Genomic DNA, 26,969 nt, shown 5'->3' on the forward strand with positions numbered 1-26,969 from the left:
GGTCCCCTTCCTGGCCGGGGGGTGGTGGGGCGTGGTGGGGGGCTCTCATGGGTTTCCCCTGCCACTGGGCCCAGCTGCCTCGATCCTCCTCCAGCACCCGATCCTTCTCACTGTGGGCGTTCAATACTTAGTTGCTTAAGAAAAAATGCCTTCCACTTTCCTAATGGTTTTTCCTTTAGTTTTCATACAAACCTTTGTTTCTTTGATACTACTTTCCTTGTAAATGTGAAAATATATAGAAAGTAAGGTTTGATTCATGGGGAGTTTAGTCACCAGGAAGGTACTTTTTATCCTTGTTACTTTTTGGTAATGTGATTTGACTGTACTTTAAGAGTTGTCTATATTTGACTATATTTTAAGAGTTGTCTGTATTTGACTATATTTTAAGTTACACCTGGCTTGGAAGATGTAATTAGCTTCAAGTGTTCTTTAGTCTACCCGGGAACCCAGATACTTTATTTGCAATTAAATAATTAGAAATCTGGTGTTTTGGAGGACCACTTTTATTCTTCTTAGCAGCCAAATATCAAGCATTCTTGGAAGCTCTGATGAAATGCTCATTTTAAATGCAAATGCTTTGCACAGTTAGAAAGAAAATGAAATGTTCTGGCTTCTAACGCTTACTCTGCATTTTTGCCATTCCTTCTGATGGCCGAGGGGAGGGCTCATGACTAAATCCTTCAGCATCTTTATTATGATTTCGGATTTGTACTTGCTGAGGGGAAGCCTTGCCCCAAGACATTAACCCTCTGTTGCCATCTGTAGAGTTTTCACTAGTTTTTGTTTTTCCTCTTAAATGATTTTTGGATTTCTTCTGGTTTGCTTTATGGGTGATGGATGTACTGGGAAACTTGTGGTGAGTGTTGGTTTGTTGGTTTTTTGAGGCAAATGAAATGTGTCAAAACCCTTCAGCTTTTTAGCCGGGGTGTGTGCCATTGCTTTTTAGTCTTAGAAGTTCCATATCCCCTCTTTTCTCTTCTGGATGTCTTCTCCCACTTTTCCCATTAATCCAGCTACTGTGTCCCAGCTTGGGATCTGGAGAATCCTTGGCTTTGAGCATAATGGAGACAAAGGAATTCCTAAGGAGCATGATTGGACAAGTGGTGCACTCTTTTGCCCTCTTTGAGAGAGAGAGCAATGATGAACTCATGGAGGCAGTTTAAGATGTTAATCCTCTCCCCTCAGTCAGACAAGTTATATTCGTTTTCCTGAAAGTGAGAATTTTACTTGTAAAACAACCCCTGTATTCTGTGGTTTTAGTTACCATTGGATTATGAATGGAGGGGCTCAGCCTCTTGGCTAAGCTGGTCTCTTTCATGGGAGTGTGTATACAGCTGGAGCCACTAGAGACGGTCTTGGGAATGGGAAGGTGGTCGCATGTTTCCTCTCTTCACAAAACAATGACTTAATACTGAGTCTGCCCCTTAAGCTGGGGTGGTGGGCTGGTTGATGGTTGCCAAGTATTATGAAAATGCAAAAAAACCTTTTAAATCATTGAATGCAGTTGCAGCCATGCTTTTAATTTTATGATAAAACTTTTTTCTCCCCTTTTGTGCTTAGGCATTTTTGGAAAGCAGAATATAGAACTCAAAATGAAGCTTACGTGTCTGTCCTTAGTTTACTGACTGTGTAGAATGGTTTTATTTATTTAAAAAAATTTTTTTTAATTTTTAAATTTATTTATTTTTGGCTGTGTTGGGTCTTTGTTGCTGCGCGTGGGCTTTCTCTAGTTGCGGCGAGCGGAGGCTACTCTTCGTTGTGGTGCATGGGCTTCTCATTGCGGTGGCTTCTCTTGTTGCAGAGCACGGGCTCTAGGCATGCGGCCTTCAGTAGTTGTGGTGCGTGGCCTCAGTAGTTGTGGCTCACGGGTTCTAGAGCACAGGCTCAGTAGTTGTGGTACACGGGCCTGAGAGAAGCCTGGTGGGAAATGCCCCTGATCAAGCATATTAGGGTGAGAGACAGTAGCTGCGGGCTTGGCGAACTGCCATGCTGGAAGGCTCCTGAGTCCAGTGTTGAGGTTGCAAAGTCTCTGAAACAGGCCAACCTCTGTGTTTAGTGACAATGAGCCAGAGACCCAGAAATTCAGGTGCTATGTCCAGATCAAGCAGCCCACTGGGGAAGAAGCAGGACTCATGACTTCGCCCTAGTATTCTTCTGTATTTTAGGTAGGTGTGCTCAACCTTGGCACCGTTCACATTTTGGTTGGGTGATTCTTTGTGTGGGGACTGTCCTGTGCATTATAGGGTGTTTAGTCCCATCCCTGGCCTCTACCCACTAGAGAGTAGTAGCACCACCCCCTCCCGCTTAAATTGTGACAGCCAAAAGTGTCCCCAGATACCCCCAAATGTCCCCCTGAGGGGGTAAAATTGCTCCCTGTGGAGAACCATTGCTTTAGATTTTTGGCTGCGTTGGGTATTCATTGCTGTGTGCGGGTTTTCTCTGGTTGAGGTGAGCAGGGGCTACTTTTCGTTGCGGTGCTGGGCTTCTCATTGCGGTGACTTCTCTTGTTGCGGAGCACGGGCTCTAGGCACACGGGCTCAGTAGTCGTGGCACACGAGCTCTAGAGCGCAGGCTCAGTAGTTGTGGTGCACGGGCTTAGTTGCTCCGCGGCATGTGGGATCTTCCTGGGCCAGGGTTCGAACTCATGTCCCCTGCATTGGCAGGCGGATTCTTAACCACTGCACCACCAGTGATGCTCCTTGGAATTCATAGATACAACTTTATGTTGGCATGGCCCCTTTCCCCTTTTGCTTTTTTTTTTTTTCAAGTTTAATTTTATTTATTTATTTATTTATTTATGGCTGTGTTGGGTCTTCGTTTCTCTGCAAGGGCTTTCTCCAGTTGTGGCAAGTGGGAGCCACTCTTCATCGCAGTGCGCGGGCCTCTCACTATCGCGGCCTCTCTTGTTGCGGAGCACAGGCTCCAGACGCGCAGGCTCAGTAATTGTGGCTCACGGGCCCAGTTGCTTCGCGGCATGTGGGATCTTCCCAGACCAGGGCTCGAACCCGTGTGCCCTGCATTGGCAGGCAGACTCTCAACCACTGCGCCACCAGGGAAGCCCCTCCCCTTTTGCTTTGAAATGTGAAATACACAGCTAAAGTGTTTTCTCCAGCTCTGACAGTGGATAACACTGGCTCCAAGGCCATTTACAGGAAAGAGGTCAGCATGGTTCTGAAATGAACTGCATTGTGTCTGGGATGACACTTTTCCCTTGAGTTGATTTGATCTGGTTTTAGTTGTAGATTTTTTTTTAAATTTATTTTATTTATTTTGTTTTTGGCTGCATTGGGTCTTCGTTGCTGTGGGCGGGCTTTTCTCTGGTTGCGGTGAACGGGGGCTACTCTTTGTAGTGCGCAGACTTCTCATTGCGGTGGCTTCTCTTGTTGTGGAGCATGGGCTCTAGGTGCGCGGGCTTCAGTAGCTGTGGCACGGGGGCTCAGTAGTTGTGGCTCACGGGCTCTAGAGCGCAGGCGCAGTAGCTCAGTAGTTGTGGCGCACGGGCTTCGTTGCTCCGCAACATGTGGGATCTTCCCGGACCAGGGCTCGAACCCATGTCCCCTGCATCAGCAGGCGGATTCTTAACCAGTGCGCCACCAGGGAAGCCCTCGTTTTAGATTTTGAACGCCAATGACTTGTCTACACTAAGCAGCTTGTACTTTTAATTTTAGCCAATGGGTGTCGATGGGAACAACATGTCCTGTGAGCTGGCGAGAAGTCAAAGTATGCCAAAGGCCAAGGAGGTTTTGGCAATCTGAAACCCATGAAAAATCAGGCTTCCATTTTGTGAGCCTTGGGGTAAGCTAAGAAGAGAACACTCACCAACTTAAACCTGCCTGAATACAGAGCAGATGTATGGGCAGATTTTACAGTGGACCATGACCTTATGAGTTAAGGATTGGCTTTGGGTGGCTATGAATCGTTGGATGCAAAGGGGTGAAGAGCCCGAGACCGAGAGGCTGGAGACCTGGGATCTGTACTTGGGGCTGCCCAGACTCTCTTCATCAGGTTGTCAGATATTCGGGCAGCAGTTTCCTCCTCATCTGCAAGAGGAAGGGCAGAGCCATGATTCGTGCTTCCTGGGCCACTGGGAAGTGCAGGGTGGTGAACTTAACCTGGGTGTATGAAACCCCAGGATAAACCTAAGACTCTTATTGGAGGCTTAATTTTACTTGGGAATTTGGAAGACGAGGTATCTTAGCATGCACATACTGAATAAGTGGAAAATCTGTATGATAAGAATTGAAGCTAGGATATAGAACTTGAACGAAATGAACACAATCTCATGCTTGCTGGGACTGGCTTCCCAGTGTTGGTGGCCCACCCTCTTCTGTCTGGTGGAATTCTGGCAGGAGAGTTTGATAAGCCGTGGGCCCAGGAATCTCCAAGGTTCCTTCTACATCTAAAATTTCTGGTTGGAATAAAAAAGATAGAACTTTGGTGTAGAATCTTGGGTAAGATTTACTAATCTAGATTCTGCTAGTAAGATTACCTCAGAAAAGGGTCTTTTTGGAATGGCATGCTCTTGCTCAAGTTATTAGGCAAGGAGCATACTTTCCTTATTTGGTACTAATCACCAGAGAGGTCCTTGGGAAGAAAAGACAATAATAATAAAGGTTGTCTAGCCTTTAAGAAATCAGGTACTTCACATTTTCCTTCCTTCCTTTTTGGTTTAAATGGGAAAGCTTTGGCTTCCATTCTGGAGTGTGAGCCTGTAACCCAAACTGTGAAAAGGATGGGTCTGGTGCTGTTGTGGGACCCTCAGAGTTTAACACTTAAGAGTTTAGTTAATCTAAGAAATATGCCAGAGAAGATAGCGTGCTGTTTGAATTTCTTTGAAATGCCTCTACCTGAATGGTGACAAGGGAGTTGGCCTGTGGGCTCTAGGTAGAAATTAAAACTACTGACCTCCCCTCTCACAGCTGGGATTGACTTAGCTGGGTTAAGTTGGACTATTAGGTCACTCTGTTCATTCAACTTTTGTTGCTGAAATTATCTAATGTTACACAGAAGTTGTTTTTTTGTGTTGATGTTCATGACAGTCCTTTAGAAATGAACGTCAGGGCTTCGCTGGTGGCGCAGTGGTTGAGAGTCTGCCTGCCAGTGCAGGGGACATGGGTTCAAGCCCTGGTCTGGGAGGATCCCGCGTGCCGCGGAGCGACTGGGCCCGTGGGCCACAACTGCTGAGCCTGCGCGTCTGGAGCCTGTGCTCCGCAATGGGAGAGGCCGCGATGGTGGGGGGCCTGTGCACCACGGTGAAGAGTGGCCCCCGCTTGCCACAGCTAGAGAAAGCCCTCGCACAGAAACAAAGACCCAACACAGCCAAAAATAAATAATTAAATAATAAAGAAGTATTAAAAAAAAAAAACAAACTTTATAAAAAAAAAAAAAAAATGAACGTCAAAGGCTTCAGACAGGACCCACGTCCCCATGCTGTCTGTTTTCTGGAAAGGAAAAAGGCCACTGCAGGGCAGACAAGCAGGAGAACACCTATGAACAAAGCAGTTCTTGAGAAAGCTTTGGCTCCTGTAACCATTTGTCAACATTACCTTATGCGAGGCCACTTTACTATATGACGTAATAAGGATAATTTATACTGTTTTCATGAAAGCAGGAGTGGGTGGTAGTGGGTTTTTCTTTGTCTTTTCTTGGCATGTAATTGAAACAGAGCTTGGACCAAATGAGAAACATTTGTGTTAGGTGGGGAAAAGATTCCAGAGCCTTCTCAACTGGGTCAAATACTGCTTCCTTTATTTGGAGCATGTAAGCAGACTTCTCATCTGAGACCAGCATTAAGAACATTGCCATTGGGAGTTCCCTGGTGGCGCAGTGGTTAAGAATCCGCCTGCCAATGCAGGGGACACAGGTTCGAGCCCTGGTCTGGGAAGATCCCACATGCCGTGGAGCAACTAAGCCCGTGCGCCACAACTACTGAAGCCCGCATGCCTAGAAACCCGTGCTCTGCAACAAGAGAAGCCACCGCAATGAGAAGCCAGTGCACCGCAACGAAGAGTAGCCCCTGCTCGCTGCAACTAGAGAAAGCCCGCGCACGGCAACGAAGACCCAATGCAGCCAAAAATAAATTAAAAAAAAAAAAGAACATTGCCGTTTCTATCTGTTCACAAGCAAATGGATTTTCTGACCTAGGGAACTGTCTGAATTCTAGACCCGCATAACACATTCAGTGAATCAGAAGAAAAAGCGTGTGGGTTGATCTGTCTCAAAAGAAATCTATGCCCTGAGAGTGAGTTTATAAATTCAGTTCCTTTAATAATGCTACTTATCGAGAAGATGTGTCCTTTATAAATAACAGTTGGCCTGTGCATTTCGAAGTGGCAGGCTTTTTTGGTAGGTCCCAGAGGAACAGACACTTGAGTTTGCTGAGGAAGTCTAGTTGTTTGGCCCTTTGGGAAATAGAGCCTAAACTTATGGCCTAATGTGATTGAGTAGTTGAGTTACTGGAGTATGCCCAAACAACCCCCAAGACCCTCGTTCAGGCTGTTTGTGTGCTTGGTTTGATTCTAGAATTGGCATCCTGAAACCCACAAGAATCCTTAACACTAAGGCATATATGGCGTTTCATAGATATCCGAGTCTTGACTGTTTGCCAAGAGTCTTCACTGTTTGCATCACCTTTATCTTTGTTCCCTACCTAGCATTCTTGCCTGCCAGGAACTTGGTCGAGGGGGTGTGAAAGGTACACAGAAGGTAACCCTCTGGTTATGAGGTGTCTCACAGCGGGACAACAGCCTCTGGCATGTACGGGGAAGGAAAGACTAATTTTGATTGGGAGGCTCAGGGGGGTCATCTTGGAGGCTTGGGGACATGTGATTAGGTTTTGGGGGGAGGTAGATTGATATCGGACGAGGGGATTGGGCTTTCCTGGAAGGAATGGCTTGGGGACAGACCCCAAAGTGGGTGAGTAGAAGGCAGGATGTGTTGGGGTGAGGAGAATCTCAGACCCCAGACGCACTCTCGGCACTGGTTTGTGGCTCCAGGGCTGGGGGTGTCTCTGGGCGGCACCTGAGTCAAGGGGTCTGCGTGTGTGGGACCTCTTTCCAGGGTGAGAGATTTGAAGTGCATCCTGGAATCAGTGGAGAACTTGAAGCGCAGGAGAGAAGGGAGAAAGGTGGAAAAGCAGCTCTGCAAGCAGGGCAGGAGGGCACGAGGAAGTGGACAATGAGAGCCTTCCCGTCTAGTTCTCTCCGCTGCTGTCAGACTGATTGATGGGGAAGCCGGGCTGCTCACGTGGGCTGGGCCTCTGGGAAGACTATCAAATGTTTTTTCTTGTGTCTTTATTATAGTCCTGAGTTTTCAAACTCGAATGTGAAATGACTGAGTTATGCTGGACTCAGAGAGAACGGTCCACTCATACCCGTCCTCCTCCCCAAACTCTATTATTGTTTATCTTAGTTACCTACAAGAGGCCTCTCTAACACATCATCTTTCTCCCTCTTCCCTCAGGTTCCTTACTATTAATCTACTGGGTGCCCTGTGCAAGGTGCTAGGGGTGCCAGCAGGAGAGGGCAGCCCATGCGCTCATGGAGCTCCAGGTCAAGACAGACCAGAGATGAGATGATCTGGAACCCAATACAAAGTGCAGGGGTGGGGTCCCTGCAGAGGGAACTGCAGGAGGGCTGTGCACGGGGCGCAGGTTGGGGGCTGTGCGCTGGAGAAGACCACCCAGCTGTGGGTGGCGATGCCGGTTATGGCTGGTTCCAAAAAGAGTTCCTGCCTTCACATGTGACCTAAAGTTTCTTCCAAACAGCATAGTCTCTAAGTATGGCAGATGTTTGGGGATGTTTTTTTGGTGGTTTTTTTACTCCGTCCCAACCCTTACCCCAGCACCACTTTAAAGCAGAACACAGGCTATCTTATTGTGTTGTGGAAGTTATTCAAGGGATCCTTAATCCTTATGTGTCAAGTATTTGCCTATAGAATAAATTAATGATGCCTTGGAATTATTCTTTGGTGTTTTAAAATGCACGTAGGGGCTCTTGGGTTGAATTAAAAATTGATTTAAGAGCACTTATGTCTTGATATTTCCTCTCTCCAAGGGAACCAGAAGTACAACTCTGGTGTATTTGGGGGTGGGGGGCATCTGCAGAACTTTTTGACTTTAAAAGGTACCACCTCCTTCTCTTCCTCTCCCAGCACTTAGCACAGTGCCTTGGTGTGTAGTAAATCCAGAGCACGCTCACGCTTTTCACCCGTCCCTTTTAGTCTGCATGCCACTCCTGCCTGGGCAGCAGGTGTGATAATGGCGGGGGAGGCAGCAGGGGGCCCGCGAGTGTGGTCTTTTCCTGCCTGTGTTCTCCAAGGCGTGAGAGAATCATGAGGACTTAAAGTGTAAGCCCACTCTAGGGCCCCAGAGATGCCAGCCTGTTATTGGAGGGTCCACTGTCATTCCTGGCCCAGGCCCTTGATTTAAAGGAACTAGCTGTTGGACGTAGTGACTAATGCCCCGAGGATAAGGTCTCGAGCCTCACTGAGCGCTCCAGCCCCCTCCTTGGCTGAGGAGACCCCGTCTGCAGGTTGTCTGGGTTAAACATCAAAAAGCTACCTCTGGAATCTGTTTCCTGGCTCGGCCATCCTCCCATGGGTTCCCCTAGGGTGGAAACAGTGACTCTGTGAGTGAGCACTTCAGGTTTGAGAAGGATCCCACTTAGGCACAGGCTCAGTGGGAAAGGGGCATGAGATCATTTTGTTCCCATTTTAGTTGCTGAAACCCTTTGTTTTTCTGGAATTGGCTGGCCTTTACTTTTCCTGAGCGCCGGGCGATAGTTTCCCTGTAAGCTGTTGTTTTGAGTCTATCAAGAATGTTGGGCTTGCATGCATGTGTGTCCTCGTGTGCATATTTACACACACACTTTTTAAATTGCAGACTTGAGCTAGTAGGGGAGGAGCAGAAGAGACATAGCAAGAGATGAGGGACTACAGTATTTCCTTTCTTAGGCACGTGCTACTGTGAGTCCGTCCTGCACGGTGTACGGGTGCAGGCTCTCCCAAACCGGGTTAAAATGTTGTTTGATGTCCTGGTGTCAATGTTTGGCGGTTGTAACTAAAAAATGATAGCTTTGTCTGCTAGTAAGATTACCTCAGAAAAGGGTCTTTTTGGAATGGCATGCTCTTGCTCAAGTTATTAGGCAAGGAGCATACTTTCCTTATTTGGTCAAGATGGTATTGGTAAGTGTGTGGGAAGGGCTAGGACCTGAGATGCACTGCTCATGGCTGCATACGCTGTCCACCTCTTTTTGTGGCCAGTGGATGTCTTGACCGCTCACTGAATGAGCAGAGTTCTCACAAGGAGGGTAGAGTAATGAGGCACCTGAAGGAGAAGATGTGAGGCACCCGGGCCTCTGTATCCAGCTGAGGAAGGAGGTGGCCAGACGTTCCTCTGAGTTCTGCACACGTGTCTGGGCTTCGCTTCTTTCTCAGCAGTTCAGGAAGACTTACTGAGATTGTTCACCGTAACAGAATGTGCCCCAGGAAATAGGCCTGCCAAGCATGGAAGAGGAAAGACCAATGAGTTCGCAGAAACCCAACACCAGCTTTTCCCAGAGTGACGGGCAGCGTTGGAGGTCAGTGCGGCCTCACAGGGCTCTCCCAGGGCGTGGACTTTTTTTTTTTTTTTTTTTGAAAACAAGATGTATTTATAGATGGTGCCCCAGGGGCCAGAGCTGGTAACTATTCCCTGGCAGGCAGGCCCCACCCTCAGACAAGCACTGGGCTCGCTGCACAGTTTCACTGCTGTCTTGAGCTGGGTCTGAGATGACAAGTCCTGGAGGTCCTTGTCACTGACCTGAATCTCTCTGTAAGGAAGATTGCTTTACTCTGTGACATACATAGAGAAGAATATGTGAAACGTATGGGAATAGTTTGAACATCTGGGAAACGAACAACCAGGCTAAGAAATCAACATTACGAATATCTTAAATGTCTTAGACGCTCCCCCATCGCCTCAGAGTTTGTGATAAGCATCTCAATTTTTCATTTTAACTGAGCCTTGGTACCTATGTATGCGTTCCTAAACAATGCAGATGTTTGATATCTTTTTCGTTTTGAAAAGCTGAGTACCAAGCACAAACACAGCTTTGGGAAAGGTCCCTGTTGAAACTGGCGAAGGCTCCCAGGCGCAGCCTGGGGCTCTAGAACAGTTATTAACATTGCTGGCTGCAGAGTCATACTCTCCACCATAAGAGCTACATGAAGCCAATTTTCTCGCTGGTCCTTGCCCTTGTGTATCTCTTTGTAAATGGCATTGCCACTCACGACCCTCTTCACCAAGGGCTTGTAGAAAGTTCAGAGAGAAAGATAAAAAGGGACTCCTTATATTAATTAAGCCGGGGTCCTTAACCAGAGGTACGGAGAGATTTCAGGGGACTCTGAACCCTCTGAAACTGAATCTAGTATGTTCTTCTGGGGGAGAGGGTCCATCATATTTCCAGAGGGGTTTATGGACCCTCCTTCCCTGTAAGGATAAGGAAAAATGTGGCCAATATGGTAGGTTGTGTTTTTTTGTTTATTTTTTAAAATGAATCCTGGGACTGTTAAATTCCTTGAAATGTGTGTGAGTCCGCTTGTGTGCAAGTCTGCGCTGGCTTTTTACCTGTGAGCATGCCTAACTTTGGAAAGGGAAAGTTGTGCCCTGGACTGTCCGGGGCAGAATCCTTGACCATTCTGTGGGTGGCCTAGCAGGCTTTGCATTTTCTCTGAAATCTGCATCTTTTACTCTTGACCCAGAGTAACTGAAATGCTAAAACGGGGGAAAAAAACTGGAATGGTTGCTGTAGTTTCAAAACAAATGACCTCACTGCCTAAATTCCACTTCATGCAAAAGAAACCCTAACTTTTCCCCCTTATAAATAATAATGGACCTTTGGGGAAACAGATCCAAATACCCATTTAGCACGGGTGGGGGCAGATTTGTCACTGCTGAAGGAAACTCCCTAGAAACAGAATATGACTATTGTTACACCAACTTTGTAGTTACTTCCTAAGAGATGGCAATTTAAATTTATCATGACTGACATTCACTTCTTCAAAGTAGGCGAGTAATTACGCTTTGTATAAGCTGACTTAACGGGAGGTACTTTCAGCTTGTTCCAGCAATGTATGGGAATTTCGGAATTCTCTAGCTGAAGAGTTGAGTCTTATTCCATCTCTGCTCTTTTCATGGATGAGTTGATGGAAGACGTGCAAGGTTAGGTGTGATCTGACCAAGGTTGCATTGATTTGTCAGGGTCAGCTGGAACTAGAACCCCAGGGGAAGAGGTAACTATTTACATGATTATGGGTTAAATATATAATTAGATGACGATTCATTAAAAAAAAATAATAACCAGAAGGGTCATTTTCTAAAGACTCAGCATCTTGATCATCCATTTCATTTTAACAAAATGACCAATGACAAGTCTTAGCCCCCCTCATCTTTGAAATGTACCACTTCTTGTGGTTCCCCAGGCATTTCCCTGGAGGGTTCTGGTCTCTTGGGTCTGTAAACCTGATGTATGGAAAAGGTGCTTTTGTTTTGGTTCTGTGCTGTTTATGTCTCATAAATTCAGAATTTTTAGGTCTTGAGGTTTTTCTCCACAGTTTGTAGATTTTTCTTCTTGTACTCAAATGTGAACAGTCCTGAGGTTTTTTTCTTTCTCTCTCTCTTTTTCTTTTGTCTTTGAAGAAAACCAGGAGTTTCAGTTTGGCTGTTCAAAGTCCTTGGGGATTAAGGAGAGAGAACTAGGGGAACGATTAAGATTTGTCTCTTCTCCTCTGTTAAGAGCCAGAATGAATAAGAATAACATTTATTTAGAACCTGAGTTTCTTGAAGGAAGGTAATTTACAGGTAAACTTAAGCTCTTTATAGACTTGATTCTGGCATTCCTTTCCTGGACTCGCCATTACACGCTGCTGATTTTGGACAAGGCCTGTCTTTTCTGAGTCTTGGCTTTTCTCATCTGTAAAGGGAGGGGTTGGGCCTGATTATCTCCAAGGGCGCTTTGCAGCCGTACGTCTGGACTCCACACTGGGGGATTTGCAGAGAGGCTGTTCTGGAGCTGCTGCTGGTGACATGGTGCTTCTCCCGACATTGTGGGCAGAGGAGTTGCCATCTGTGTCAATACACAGTGCTCTGAGACCACTGGCTCTGCGTGGCGTTTTCCTTTTCTGCTCGCTTTAGAATCTGAAGCCCGTCGGTGTCATTCAATGCTGGGACAATGTTGCTTCCCTGCTCACGTGGCCGCCTGCACTGACTCGTGTCATTTGCCTCTTTTTTTGCCAGTGCGCTGCTGCAGGGTAACATCTGGACTGGGCTCCCGGACCCTTGGATGTTCGGCTGCCCGCAAGTTCCTGGATCGACTTGGCGAAAACAGTGAGTAATCTCCATGTTTCAACTTTGGAATCCGAGGGCTGGAGGGGTAGTGGCTAGGGAACAAAGTCTAGCTGATGGACCACCTCCCTCTGCAGACCTCCTTTGGCACGCCCACCTTCAGGAGCCTTAGAGATGGCAGCTGTGACTCCAGACACAGCCTTTCTGCCCCAACGGTCATATGGTCGGGGGCCTTCTGAATCTGCTTCCTGAGAGCTGCTTTGTTCCACCACCAGAGCCCAACTTACCAGTCTTGATTCTCTATCCCCGCTGGCTTACAGGCCGAAACTCTTTATGGTGGCAAGTGCAGGTGCTGAACTGCGCGGCTGACATCCTCTTCCCCAGGGTGTGTCTCCTCATCCATCACACCTGAGCCTCACACCACCCCTGGTGCGAACCCCTTTTATTTTATTTTTTATTTATTTTTTTGGCTGCACCATGCGGCTTGCGGGATCTTCCCCGACCAGGGATTGAACCTGGGCCACCACAGTGAAAGCCCGGAATCCTTACCACTAGGCCACCGGGGAAGTCTGCAAACCCCTTTTAGAGAGGCCTCCTCTGACCACCTCGTTATAGACTCCTTCTCCCCACCCCCAGGCGTTCTGTCTCTTTCTCTCTCAGGCCCTTGCTTGCACCTTTCTTTGCACTTAACACAGGATAGGCCTCTTCAATCACTTGGTAGACCACCCATTCATCCGTTCATTCATTCAACAAATATTGATTATCTACTATGTGCCGGTGGCTAAGGCTGGCACAGTCTGTGCTCTCATGGAACTTCCATGAAGAAAGAAAAAGACCAAGTGAAAACCTAAGTAAGTGATCACAGTGCTGTCTGGGTAGACTGCTTTGTTCTAAATACTCTCAAGCACTGGCACCTGGGGATCTAGTTAAACTGCAGACCCTGATGGGGTAGGTCTGGGTGGGGCCTGCGAGCCTGTGCTTCTGTCAAGGTCCAGGTTGATGCCGAAGCTGCTGGTTTGTAGCTCACACTTGGAGAAGTAAGGTCTAAGGATCCCGATGCCCATGAGACTTGTCCTCGAGTGTGACTCTTGGCGAACTGCCTGAGGTGTGTGCCTGTAGAGCCCCCAGAGACCCGGCGGGAGTTTGTCTGGTACGTCTGTCTCCCTCAGCCGTGGGAGGCTGAGTGGTTTGAAATACGAGCCCGACCAGAGAGTATGGGAGCCTGTTACCCTCCCCAGCGTCTGTGAGCTCGTACCTTGTTATTGTGTGTTGCGGTGTTGTCAATGAAATCCTCCCTTAAATACGATGCTTTTCAGATTCTTGAGGTGGAATCCTGTGAGGTCTCCGCAGTGTGCCTGTTTTGAAGTCAGCATTTCTGAAAATACTGAGGCTGTTTCTTGTTTTTAAGAGCAGACTGCCTCAGCTGGGCTAATGTGGCACTTTAAGTGGGTTGTTGAGAAGCAAGACTATATTGGAAGCAGAGAACTGACCACAGAAAGAGCAGGCAGAGCGAGGGTTCGAGGGGCTGGCAGGGGGGCTTAGGGCACTGCTGCCAGAGGGGGCGTCTTGAGTCCAGCTGGTGAATTGGCCCCTGGGGTGTTCTCTCGAGATGCCGGTGTGGTGTTGCCGGCTCAGCACTGCTGTACTGCCGCAGTCAAGCCTTTCGGAAGTCATGTTTAGTTTTTACAAGGAGCCAGATTGATTCTCCACTAGTTAATAGTTCTAGTGGCCATTTATGGAGCACTTACGATATACTAGGTTTTGGGCAAAGCACTTGGCACATGGTCTGGTGCCTTTAACCTTCCCGATGGCTCACGAGGCAGGTAGTCACCTTTTTACAGAGGACAGGATTGAGGTCAGGGGTGACGAACTTGCCTGGGGTCACACAGCAAGTAGGCTCAGGATCCGGCCTGGTCTGTCGGCCTTTGGGCAGGGCCTTTTCTCCTCTTGCTTTTACCACCTGGATCATGACTAGAAAGGATTTTACTACTGGTGGCAAGAATGGTTTGCTGATTATTTGTGTTACTTTTCTTCCGTCTTGCCCTCATCATACCCCTGGGTATGGTGCTTCCCTGTGTTGTCATCTTTAAAGTATTGCTTCTGTAGCACTTTCTTCCCTTGAGTTAGAGGAGGAGCTTGGCCAATGTGGGGCAGAAATGAACAGGGAAGAGAAGGGTACATTTTGGAGGCCGACTTTTCGCCCCACCCTCGCTGGCTTCTCCCAGCCTCCCTGGGGACAGGTCTCTAGGGGCCCTGCAATGGCTGCCTGTGACCCCGAGAGTCAGGGCTACAACTTAGTCCTTGGTGGTTCACAGCTGGAGGCAGAAGGTGAGGAGTAGTCAGGTTGATGGCATTGTTTTTGAAGACCATTTTCTGGCCACTTTATGGGATTCCTGTATCTGACCATTTCCAAATAACCTTGTTCTGCTCAGGGTTATTTTGTCTACTCTGTATCAGATACACAATTCTAGAGCTTTATGGGTTTTAAGTTTTGAATTAGGTTCCTTGATTGTAGTTTCATATATATGCTGAGTGCATGTATATACTGAGCCACTCACCAAATGCAGAATTAATTTGAATCCATATAACTAGGCTTCCGAGGCAAGGTGTGCACTCTGATTCTCACGTTTTAGGCAACGCAGGAACCGTACTATTAGGCGTGTGTTGCAAACTCTGTGTTACTAAGCCCGTGCGCATCCCTCCCCACTGGAGTGGTAGGGTGGGCCCACCCATGGAAACATGGAATTGGATCTTAAAAGCAGCGCCTTTTCACTTCTTTAGGCTTTTGCATCCAGAGTTAAGGATCTGGAGCTGGTGGGAACTGGATTCACCTCCCAGATCCGTAGTGAGTAAACTTGTGCCCCTATATGTTTACCTGGGCCTCAGTTACTCATACAGGCACCAGTGTCTAGTGGGTTCTGTTTTCTGGGCCTGATTCCTCAACAGTGAAAGGAAGGAGGTGACTTTTACTTGGCAGGGAGAATGGTTTTAGATATGATGTTCTTGGAGCACTGTGAACCTCATCCTGGCCATTCTGTCTTCAAGGACTGGCTGAAGTGCCCCTTTCCCCCTGTGTCTGGCTGCATTCCCTCCAGTTGAGCTCTTTGCCCATGTCTGAAGCCAATTTCTTGGTCTGTAAAAATGAGCCCCTTGAGCACAGGGATTATGCTTCATCCAGCCTGTATCCTGGGGCCCAGCGCTCAGCCTTGGGCTCAATAAACGTTTGTTAAATGAACCCAACAGTGTAATTTCCTTCTTCCATTGGCTTATCTAAAGCCAGTGTATCAGAAGAGCAGTGACTTAATAAGTACTGCTGATGAATCCCTGAGCAAACAGGGTGGTGATAACAGTGGTCAAATGGGTCTCTGGTAATTATAGGCCTTCGCAGGTAAACACAACGGTAGGTGTTTCCTTGCCTTTTGTGGACTTCAGAAGGCCTCCTCTCTGGGGTCTCCAATTGTTTTCAGTAATGGGAGAGAGCAAACGGGGTGGAAGAGGCTGAATGTGTGTCTTAAAAAAGTACTCTCCTGTAACAGCTTTTGTTTGTAAAGTAAAAATATATTTTAAAGAGATACAACGTTACAAGACTAACTTTGCAACCTGTTGATATTAAAGAAGAAAAGGAAAAGATGTATAAGAAGGGAAGAGAGTAGCTTCCCCCACAGAGTCTTTGCCAGTCAAAGTGTCCAGCCTTTTGGGCCTGTGTTTCATGCTATAGGGTTACCAGACTTGGGACTGTCTCCCCTGATTGTGAATTTTTCTTTTTAAAGTACATCTGGTACAATGTGACAAATTTTAGGATGCTAGGGGATGGAGATGCAGGCCCCTCCCTGCTTCAAATGCAGGGATAAACAGTATTCGGATACTTTGTGATTTGCCATCCTTGCTTCTTGCCTCTGCTTCAATGCAGGAGTCTGTCAATCCCTGTCATTCAAAACATCCCAGCCTTAGAGCCACTATTGCTCACAGGGCACTTGGGGTTGGGGGGCACAGAAGGATTTTGCCTGCAGCCTATGGCTGAGTACCCCTACCCAGCAAACCGGGATGTTCTAATCCATTGTATTACCTTGTCTGAAATTGTGGGTCCATGGTGACATCCGATCCCAACCCTTTTCCTCACTTGGGACCCTCAGAGGCATGTTTCTCTTTATTACAAAAAGAGAAGCCTAAAAAGCAAGGTTTCTAATTAAAGGAATGACTGACTGGGGATTTGGCAGTTTTTACACCTTTTCCCTCCTCACAGACAGAGCTCTTACCTGGTTTAAGAACAGTAAAGGATACTGTTGACATCGTTTAGTTTTTGTGAGAAGGGACAATATTTTCAAGGTGGTAGCAGGACTCTCTATAATGTACTCATGACCCTTTGTGTGTGAGAAAGCATATTTTTTAAAAACAAAATTAGTATCGTGTAATAATGTTCTGTGTAATGTATTTTAAAAACTAACATCGTGGACAATTGATCCCCTGCTAAAAAGAAATCTATCCCATATTGAAAGACCGCATATTATTTCTTTCTGTTAATTGTTACATACTTTTTACATGAAGAGTTAAGTTGTATGACCTTTCATCCTCCTGTTGCTGGCTGGGCTTCCTACCCGCCCTCTCCCCACTTTTTTTCTTTTGGGTAATATCGCAATGAGCATTTTTGTAACATTTATTTATAGACCATATGGGCACTTCTGTAGAATTTTGAGGTCAGAAGATATGCACCTTTAAAAATTCACCTTTATTTATTTATTTATTTATTTATTTGAACCCAGGAAGCTGGCAGTTTATTTTAAACAAGTTAAGATTTGGAGTCACAAGTCCCAGTCCTGCCTCAAACAATTTGTACTTGACGTTTCTGGGCACCATATGTCTTTCAAGTAAATGAGCTTCTGAGGTAACAGAGAAGCAATAGAGAAAACCAAGCATAAAAATTCACCTTTTAAGAAGATGATATACTTAGGTTCCCAATGACCTAAGGGCTGTCACTAGTACAGAATGTTGTTAATCTTAAATTTTTGTCATTTTGAAAGCTAAATATATAGAAGACTCCAAAAAAATATGGCCATGGCAGGTCTGGGGAGTTCATAGGGCTTCAAACAAAGTCTTAACTAGCAGGGGTTGCCAGGATGTCCTCTCTGGTTCTGGGTTTCAGCCTCCGAGGCCTCGTCTCTGGACTTACCCTGTCCTCTCCGCGGGCTCCTTTTCTCTGCATCCCTCCCATTCTTGATTATGCCCAGTGGTGCCGAGTGTTGATAGATGGCTCAGGAGCATGTGTTCAAGCACGTGGGAGAGGGAAGATGTGGGTCAGGCTGGAGGTGGCTTCTTGCTGCCCAGGCAGCTGTGGCCTCACTTCCTTCTCCAGTTCCCCACCTCTGTTCCTGCTCAGAGGGAAGCTCCTTGGCACTCTTACTGTCGACGGCCATGCCGGGCTGTCTGCAGCCGGGGTCTCCCAGGCACCCAGAATTGCTCTGTGACATTTCAGGGGCACATTTCTCCAACCCAGTCATGGTTCCTCTTTGTCATTCAGCAGGCATCTGTGGCAGATCTTGTATTTAACAGGAGTGGATGATGACAGGATGATAAAAGGCTGATAAAATTCCCTGTAGGTGAGCTTTGCTGGTCTTCCCACCCTAGAACAGGCTTCTTCCTTTTGTATAGCAGCCGGCACCCTGTCTAGCTGATTCCTGCACCCTGATGCTTAGGACAGACTCCCTTTTGGGCCAGAGCCATTTCCAGTACAAGTCCCTGGTACCTAAATGCTCTTTGCTTTAGAGGTGACGCTCTCTACCTCTGGATAGCTCTCCTGGGCAGCCCACCTGGTGGGCTTCAGTTTTGAGTAGATGCAACGAAGATCGTCAAAAGGAATGACAGCTCTTTTCTCCTGGGTCTGTCTGTCTTGGTTGGCTTTGACCTCTTGCCCCTGGAACTGCACTTGCACGGGGCACACACACTCTCCAGCTGTTGATAGAAGGAAGAAGTGGAAGCTCCAAATAGTCTCTGCTCAAAAACCTACCATCTTAACAGCCACGAGCCTCGGCACGGGCCTTACTAGTGAGACTGAATCATAGTTAGGACAGTAGCTGTTTTCCCCAGATGTTTTTTTCAATGGAAATATTTCAGTGGTAAACAAAATACCCTCACACGTCCTCCTGAGAGCAGAGGCAGTCAGTTAAGTAGCTCCCATGATGTAGCTGGAGCGCATCACTGCACCCATGGATCACACTTGGCGGCGGTGTGTCCTTCGGCCAGCTGCATGGCTCCCAGGAGATGGAAGGGGCAGTTGCGTGGGGAAGATGTTAGGGAGGAGGGCAGGGGGGGTGATCCTTGTGCAGCAGCTGAATTTCCAGGGCTGGGTTTGGGCTTTGCTGCCTTGAGGTCACAATCCACCTGCTGCTGCTTGGACCTGCAGTGGTGAGCATGACTCAGAAATCTGGAAGGGGGCCGTGGTGACCTCACTGCTGGATCCGAGGCAGCGCGAAAGCCCTCCGGGGTGGGCGTGGTTGCTGGAGGAGCCTTCACTGATGAAGTGGATGTGATGTAGATGCTGGTATTCTGGATCACTGGGGTTTGCCAATTACTTAGTAACTCGGGAGACATTTTTATTACTAAAAAAAGAAAGAGCTGTGGTGGCAAAGTACTGTCCAAAACAAGGGCGGATGATACTAAATGAGTTCAGTCTGACATGGAGGTCGTTGGTTTTGTGAATTACTTACCTTTAGAGATCTCATGGTCCAGGGCCAAGCTTTTTCCAGGGGGTGCCCCAGGGGCTTCTAGGAGTTTAAGAGGTGGACCGTAGGCTCCACTAATCCCACTTCTCAGAAAGGATGAAAACCCACTCATTTCCAGATGAGGGAAATAAGGTCTGAATTAGTTTTCTATTGCCACTGACACAAATGACCGCAAACACAGTGACTTAAAATACCATAAATCTGTTTTATCTTATGATTCTGTAGATAAGAAGCCTGATATGAGGCTCAGGGAACTAGAATCAAGGGCTGTGTTCCTTCTGGGGGCTCTGGAGGAGAATCCATCTCTTTGCCTTTTCCAGGTTCTAGAGGCCACCCGCTTTCCTTGGCTGGTTTCCTCCGTCTTCAAATCCAGCTACATTGTCATCTCCCTCTGACCACAGCTGGGAAAGGTTCTCTGCTTTTAAGGACCTTTTTTTTTTTCCATTGGACCCACCTGGATAATCCAGGCAAACTCTCCATCTCGAGATCCTTAAATTAATCCCACATGCAAAGTCCATTTTACCATGTAATGTAGCATATGCATAGGTTCTGGAGATGAGGACATAGACAACTTTGGGTACCATTATTCTATCTACACACAGGTCAGACGAGTGTGGTAATTTATCAGGTTTGCGTGGAGGTTAGTGGCACAAGTCAGCCCAAGGATCCAGGTTTCCTGACTGGTCAGGGCCCGAGTCTTTTCCTTCCCGCCGTTTGCCACATTGCATTATGCCTGGCAGAGGTTGAGTGGTCTCTGTCACAGGCTGTAATCTTCACTGCAGGCAGTCTGTCCCTGGATAAGAGGCGGTGGGCATGAGGAGAACAGAAGGAGCCACCGTTTCCTATGGGGAAACGGGGCAGCGCATGGGAGCAAGGGGTGGGTGGCTATGCTCTCCATGTTACCTTTGTGGGTAGGAGTTCGTGGGGACTCTTAATCCCGTTGTGTTGGTAGTCTGTTCTTGTCAAGGCTTCTGTGCCAAGGAACAGAGACACAGGTGAGGTGGCTAAAATGAAGCAGGTGCGGTCTGTGGAGCTGTTCAATACGGCTGCTGGCTGCCGCCAACCTTTACTGAGGACTTGGTGCGTGCCTGAGAGGTACCCACCAATGCACTCGTTCATGCTCTGAGAAGCTGCTCTGGGATGTTTCTGTCCAGGGCCACCATATTCCTCCTTATCACAGACCAGATCTGCTCCTCTGTCCACACTTCCTATGGAGACCTCATACCTGAAGCTTCCCTCTGTTCTGCTCAGCGCCTCACAGCTTCCTGGCTCAGTTTGTGTGTCTCAATTTCTGATTCCTGGGAGATGAATCTGAAGGGCTGAGCTCGGCCAGGTGTTGACTTGGAGGTGGAAGAGGGGCACGGTCACCTGGGTCTGTGGGTGAGTAGATGGTGACAGGTGAGTTTACTATGCAGTGGGGGCCTTGCCTTATTCAGCCGATGTTACTGTGCAAATGCTTTGCAAGTTGAATTTGAATTCGTTTTAAAAGACTTTATTTTAAAATAATCTCGAACATACAGAAAAGTTGCCGGAATACAAAGAACTCCTATATAGCCTAAGCTTAATTCATCAATTATGAATATTTTGCCACATTTGCTTTATCGTTCTCCATTGCATATTATCTTTTTTGAACCATTTGGAAGTTACACACATCATGCCACTTGACCCCTAAATAGCTTCAGCATGTCTTTCCTAAGAACAAGGACATTCCTCCTTGTAATTACAGTTTAATTAGTAAAAACAGGACATATGACATCGACTTACTATTATTGAATATACAATTCATACCCAAATTTTGCCACTTATGACAGTAACGTCCTGTACAGCCATTCTTCCCCTGACCTAGGACTCAATCCAGGATCATGCACATTGTATTCAGTTGTCACGTCTCTGTCATCCCCTTTAACTGGGAATGGTCCCTCTGCCTTTTTTCTTTTTTTGTCTCTGATGACATTGGCTTATATGCTTAAAAAATGTCCAGTACTTCCTAGCAATTTGGATTTGTATGATAATTCCTCACTAGGAGATTCCTCATGATTGGATGAGTTTCTGTCAGAATGCTTATAAATGATGTTTTGCATCTTTCTGGGTGTATCACATCAGGAAGTGCATGATGTCATTTTGTCCCCACACTGGTGACCTTAGCTTTGACCCTTTGGTTAATGTGGTGTTGAGCTTGTATAACTTAATCTACGTGTCGCAGAGGAGGTGAGCATTTAAAGAGGACCACCTCCTCCTTTAAAGTTACGTATGGTTTGCAAGTGCTTTTTGTACATGGGACTTTCCTGAAGCGGGCACCCTTGTTCTCTTCAGGGTGTGCTCCTGAATGTAGGTGGAAGGGCTGATGTCCTCAGAGCCCACGGAGAGGAACAACTTGCCTGAGGTAGGAACAGAGCGTCATCTCTGCCCTTGTGGCAAGAGTAAGGTCTACCCTGGAGACAGAAGTACAAGAGCCTGTGAACACTGAGGTCCCTTTGACTACATCTGGCTGTCCTGGCTGCCTCCTAATTATCTAGCAAAAGAAAAGACAGATGAGGATGTGGAGAAATCTCTTCTCTGCATGTGCTTGCCAGTTCTCTAAATGCAAAAGATGATTGTCCAGGCTGCTGTCACTGCATTTCTCTTTTGACAGTCTCTTCTCTTCTGACATTGAGCTGCTTGGGTTTGGTCAGCTTGCATGATGTTTGCATATCGGGCGTGAAAGCTCCCGGACTGATTATGAGATTCCTAAGACCTAGATGGTTGCTCCTGGACCGTTATGGGATTATGGGATTCCTTTGTAGATGTGATTCTCAAGACTCAGGAGGCTGCCATATGGGAAAGATGTGCTGTTTAGAGCTCTGGACATTTTCAGTTTGATTGTGGCCAGTATTACCTTGATTTAAGCTTCTCAAACTTGTACTTTATGAACTGTTTCATATTGGACACTTGACCTTGCTGACCCCTAGAACTGTTGTTCCCACTTCTTATTCGGAAGCAAACAACATGACCACATGCAATCTATTTTAGGGACAGTAAAATGAAATAAAAAATAGGGGAAAGGTACTTTTAAAAATGAAATATAATAAATGATCACAAATACTCATGAGTAACAGTACATCTTGACTCTCCTACCTAGTATGCTGCTAAAATTTGGGGGGAACATATACAGGGGTATGACACAGCCCCTGACCTCAAGGATGTGGCCTTTCTTTTAAAAGGAGTGTTATAAAGATTAAACTGATTTGTGGATTCATTTTTTTTCTCAAATAGTGTTTTGATTTGTTCTGGGTAGTTGTAATGCCTGAACTTATTTGTGGGGTTATCTCTGCATGACTTGGGACACATTTGTCCATGTCATCAGAGGAATTGTGACGGCAGGCTTTCACCACATCCCAGAGACAGCTGGTTGGAAAAATAAATATGTCTGGCCATATATTCCCAGAGGTTGTGCTTATGCCTGAATTTAAGTAAAAATTATAGGCAGCCTTAGGACAACTAGATTTGGAGACATTCCATCTTCCCCAAAAGAATGTTAATAATGTAATTCCTTATCCTGTGCCTTGGTATCAGCAAAAACTTCTTAGAGTTGTGTATGTTCTTAAGTTTTAAAGACACTGATAGATGTCATTTGCTTTTCTACCTATGGAATTTTTGCTTGAGGAAGGGGCTTTGGCCAGGTATGCATCACCTTTTTCACACTGAGTCCTCTGCGGCTGATACTGAAATGCTAGATAAATGTGGTCTGGTGGTGGTCGTGTTGGGGAATAGGTGTTGGGGAGAGTATGGGAAGGGAAGCTGAGGTTGATGGACGAGGACTAAGATGTCCAGGAAATGGGAAGAGTAAGGTTTTGAGAAGAGCTAGAACGAATTAAAACTAATATGCTGAAAAAGCAGTGGTGCCTCATTTACTTTGGTATCTTCCAGGAAGGAGGAATTCAGTATGAGCAAGTTAGCTAAATAATTGACGTTTCCCCCAGTTACAGGTGAAACTATTCTGTTTTTCTTGCAAATGTCTGAAGTACATTATAAACTTTCCCTCTTAAGAAGTAGTAGATAAGTATCATCATTTTATCTTTTTCCCCTTGTGACTCGGAATTCTGTGCTGACTTCAAATACTAGCTACTCTACAGCCTGTTAGGGTACGTGGGTTGCTCCCCTCTCTCTGATATGTCGTCTCTCATTTGACCGTCTGCCTCAGGAACCCCTGTCTCTGCACTGTTCTGATAGTACCATGGCTTCAGGCAGGACTGAAAGGACCCAGGATGTACCCAGTAACCAAGGTGGTATCAGTAGATTCTGGCTCCTAGGAACTGCTCTCTTCCGTGACCTCAATCAAGCAGATGGGCTTAGCGATGGTTTTTAGTTTCTGCTTGGAGGCTTTTTCTCATTGCCCAGGGTTGATGGATGGCTGTTCTGTTCCTGGGTCCTAACTTACAGAGGCATGATGATATGGAGAGGCCAAGGCCATTGAAAGATGATTTTTGTTACGTAAATTTCCTGAGAAGAGGGACCATGCCACATAGGAGGCATCAGGGTAGTCAGGAGGCAGAAGACAGGAGGGAGGAGAAAGCCTTGGCCAGAGCCTTTATCGGGGTTTCCACAGGAAAAGCAAGGCAGGGCAGAGTAAACAGTTTCAAACTGGCTAGTTTGAATAATCCTGGTGGGCTTTGGGCAATAGGGGTGGTCTCTAGGTTCCTGGTACCTGGCCCTTGGTGTGTGAGAGTTGGATAAAGGAAGTGACGGGGGGGATGTAGACTGTGGATTGGTTGGCTTGTATATGAACCATGCTCCTGGCTGAGACTTCGCTGTCTTCTAAGAAGCGGCCGGCCCTGGGAGGGGTGGTCTCCCCCGAGGACTGTAAAGCCCCAAATGCCAGAGCATCAAGAATATGGAAAAGAGGAAAATAGTTAATGTACTTGACCCTGTGATGAACGGATGCCACGTAGACAAATCCAGAATCTAAGACAACACAGTGATAACAGTGGCCTTGTAATAGATGGATCACGGCTGCCAACTGCCCGACTTCCAGATGGCTGTCAGATTACTTTGGGGTCATTGCCACCCTTGGCTTTAATTCTGTAGTGCGTGGAGCTTTATGACACCGGGAGCCTCACTTCTCCTTTCTGCTAGAAAGTGGGGTCTCCATCATCAGTTGAGAGTGTATCCTGTGTTCTTGTTCGGGAATGTACTTCAAGGTAGATGAAGCCTCATTTCACGAGGGGGAAATAAATAAATAACCAGCCTCTGAGAATTGGGGTAGGGGAAAGCTGTGTTGGTGGGGAATTTGTTTTCCCTTTAATTTCTGGTATATATGTATATATTTCAATAAATGGCTAAATGTCTAACACATTGCCATTTTATGAGCAAGCTAAGTTATCCAAATGCATCTTTCAACTTTTATTTACTATGTAAGTAATTGGTGCTATTACAGATACATTAGAAAATTCAGATCAGTAAAAGAAAATAAAATTGCCCTCATAATCGTGCTATCTGGAGATATCCTCTGTTTTATTTTTTTATCTTACTTCATTTTTTAAATAAATTTATTTATTTATTTATTTTTGGGCACGTTGGGTCTTTGTTGCTGCGCGTAGGCTTTCTCTAGTTGCGGCGAGCGGGGGTTACTCTTCGGTGCACAGGCTTCTCATTGTTGTGGCTTCTCTTTGTTGCAGAGCACAGGCTCTAGGCATGCGGGCTTCAGTAGTTGTGGCTTGCGTGCTCAGTAGTTGTGGCTCACGGGCTTTAGAGCACAGGCTCAGTAGTTGTGGCCCACGGGCTCAGTTGCTCCTCCACATGTGAGATTTTCCCGGACCAGGGCTCAAACCCCTGTCCCCTGCACTGGCAGGCGGATTCTTAACCACTGCACCACCAGGGAAGTCCCATCTCTGTTTTAAAAGTAATTAATTCTTCAGTATATAACTTTCCTTTTGTAATTTTTCCCAAACATTTTCCTTCATTGCTTCCAGAAATTTTGAAATTCTAAATTGTGAAATTTCCAAAAATTGTGAAATTCATAAATGAAAATGTGCAAATAAGGTTTTATTTTGCTTTGATCTATCCCAAATAATTGCCTTCTGTTATGGTGGAATTCTTGTAATCACAGAGAACTTTGTCACTTCTGAAGTCTGTGATGACCCTTGGCAGGTGATCTGAGGTGGTGCTTTGGAAAGTGCAATAGCCCAGGACGATGTTCTGGCCACCTTCTAACTGTGTTACACTGGAGCACTCAGAGTGCTGGTGCGGCCTTCCTGTTGGGGTGGAAGAAGGATTGGAAATCTGGAAATAACTACTTGCATTTGCCTGTGTTCCCTTCTGCCTTCTTTGGAACACTGGGTTAGGATGTTTGTAGCTGGAGAGCCAGTTAATGGGTATAAATCACGATCTGGGAAGTCTGGTTCCTGAGCAGCTGTTGGCCAGCTGCAGCACTGGTAACTCAGCAAACAGTAAACTTTCATCTGAGAATCTTCACTTGTGACAGAAACGGCAGAGACACGCTGCCCGACACTTGTCACCCAGATCTGGGTTCAAACGTTGCCTCACCATCTAATGGCTGCGTGAGTGCAGGCCAGTTAGAAAGCTCCTGAGTTTCATTTTCCTCACCTGTAAAATGCTGGTAACCTACCCACCTGGTAGGGTTGCTGTGAGAAGGGCACTAAACAAGGTAATGCAGGTGAAGCATCTGTCCCCACGCCTGGCCCATAATAATCGTGTAGTAAGTTACTGTCTTCCCATCCTCCCTTGGTATGTTTTTTGTTTTTTGTTTTTAAACAAGTGTAGGATGAATTTGAGCATGTTACTGTCAGGAGTGAATCTGTTCTAAGCTTACCTTACAAAAATTTCTCCCAAATCTACCCAGCGTCGCCCCTCTTACTCTCCCAGGTAATAAGCTGGTCCATCACAAGGTGGGCGAAGTCTAATGTAAGGAAACAGCACTGAACCTCCTTGTCTACAAGAAGAGAGGATGCTGGTGAGGAAGGCTGTTTTTAGATCTGTCTGAATTAGCCCTGCCCACCCCCGTCAGGGTGATGCTGCCATTCCTTTATTGCCAGGAGGACAAATGGTGGGAGGCCAGAGGGAAGCAGACCAGCCAGTAGGTGTCACGGGCACTTTTATCCTCAGTGCTTTTAGCATCTTCAGTTATCCCAGGGGGTCCTGAGACCCCTGAGCTGGTGTGTTCCCTCAGAGCTGGGGTGGGCGTGGCCGGGGGGGGTGCCTGGCCCTGGAGCCTTCATTCAGTGCTGACCCTCCCTAGGGCTGAGGTCCCGGGCTCTTGGCAAAATTGAATTACAGCCTCTGCTTATGGCTGGACCTCAGCTGGCAGGGTCTTGGGGGTTTTAAACAAAAGCATGAGCCTCTCCAGAAGTGGATTAGGGAGATGTCCATTCAAGCAGGGGATTTGTACACGTTAATTCTCAGAGCAGATATCTGACTGTGAAAAGGACCTTGTGACCTTATTTAGAAAAAAGGCTGCACTTTGTTAACCTTTATTCCCGTAAGAAGGAAAAATCATTACATGGCAGAGGTTCAGGCACCATAGGAGATTTTTCTGGATGATTCTCCATTTTAAGAGTTATGCTTCTACAGATAGGATAAAATTCTCAGGACTTCTGACTGTCCCCACTGCATATTCTTTTTGTTGGGGGAAAAAAATCCATATTTCTTTCCTATCCTAGGCTTTTGTCCCTTCCTTCCCAGTCGTAGCAGATAAGAATTAAAAAATTTTTTTAAAGGAAGAGGAAAAAAGACAAACATTTGAAAAGACATTGCCCTGTCTCCCACTGCTCCCCATCCCCCCACCCCCATGCTTATTCAATACAGGTACGTGGTGAGTAGATTATGAGCAGATTCGCAGAAAGGTAGGTGCACGAGTGATGTGGGCCCCTGACGTTCAGGCAGCTCAGCTCCTCTGAGCCTGCCTCAGATGCCACTCCCTCCTGACGCCTTCCCCA

At 46.6% G+C, this 26,969-nt stretch overlaps 1 protein-coding gene across 8 annotated transcripts in view; it reads left to right on the forward strand.

Moving 5' to 3' along the window:
* TLN2 (talin 2) overlaps positions 1-26,969 on the forward strand; it is a 446,962-nt gene that overhangs the window by 72,145 nt on the left and 347,848 nt on the right. For 6 of the 8 annotated variants that reach the window (XM_082383207.1, XM_082383204.1, XM_082383210.1 and 3 more), the window contains exon 2: positions 12,275-12,364. The gene's annotated coding sequence lies outside the window, so the exon portion shown is untranslated. Of the gene's footprint in view, positions 1-12,274; positions 12,365-20,289; positions 20,437-26,969 lie in introns of those variants that run through there. The other 2 variants (XM_082383205.1, XM_082383206.1) reach the window with 2 other exon arrangements.

Source organism: Balaenoptera borealis (assembly GCF_965194805.1).
Source record: "Balaenoptera borealis genome assembly, chromosome: 3".
Taxonomy (NCBI): domain Eukaryota; kingdom Metazoa; phylum Chordata; class Mammalia; order Artiodactyla; family Balaenopteridae; genus Balaenoptera; species Balaenoptera borealis.